Raw genomic sequence first — 756 nt, 5'->3', positions numbered from 1 at the left:
GACTGGCCTCACCGCTATAGCCGCCACACCTCAGATATTTATAAACCTGGATCAGGTCCCCTCTCAGTCGTCTTTTCTCAAGGCTAAACAGACCCAGTTCACTTAGCCTTTCTTCATAGGGGAGATGCTCCAGGCCCTTCACCATCTTTGTGGCCCTCCGTTGGACTCTTTCCAAGAGATCCCTGTCTGTTTTGTACTGGGGAGCCCAGAACTGGACACAGTACTCCAGATGAGGCCTTACCAGGGCAGAGTAGAGGGGGAGGATCACCTCCCTCAACCTGCTGGACACGCTCTTTTTAATGCACCCCAAAATGCCATTGGCCTTTTTGGCCACGAGGGCACACTGCTGGCTCATGGCCAACCTGTCGTCCACCAGGACGCCCAGGTCCCTCTCTGCAGAGCTCCTCTCCAGCAGCTCATCCCCCAGCCTGTATTGGTGCATGCAATTATTCCTCCCTAGGTGTAAGACCCTACACTTGCTTTTGTTGAACCTCCTCCGGTTTCTTACTGCCCAGCTCTCCAGCCTGTGCAGGTCTCGCTGAATGGCAGCACAGCCTTCAGGCATGCTTACGCTTCAAATTTCAGCACAGTGGCAAACACAAGCTTCTAACCTGCAATAGTGAAAACAGCTGAGAACAGTCATCTGGAAGGATTGGATTTTTCAAGCACTCTGCTGCTCCCACCTGAAGCTGGCTGGCCTTCCCTGCCCTTGAAGAGAAAAACAGAAGTCCAAAGGCACAGAAGTCCAAAGAGCAA

The sequence above is a fragment of the Meleagris gallopavo genome, chromosome 1 (assembly GCF_000146605.3).
Source record: "Meleagris gallopavo isolate NT-WF06-2002-E0010 breed Aviagen turkey brand Nicholas breeding stock chromosome 1, Turkey_5.1, whole genome shotgun sequence".
NCBI lineage: Eukaryota > Metazoa > Chordata > Aves > Galliformes > Phasianidae > Meleagris > Meleagris gallopavo.
This window is presented reverse-complemented; position numbering follows the sequence as displayed.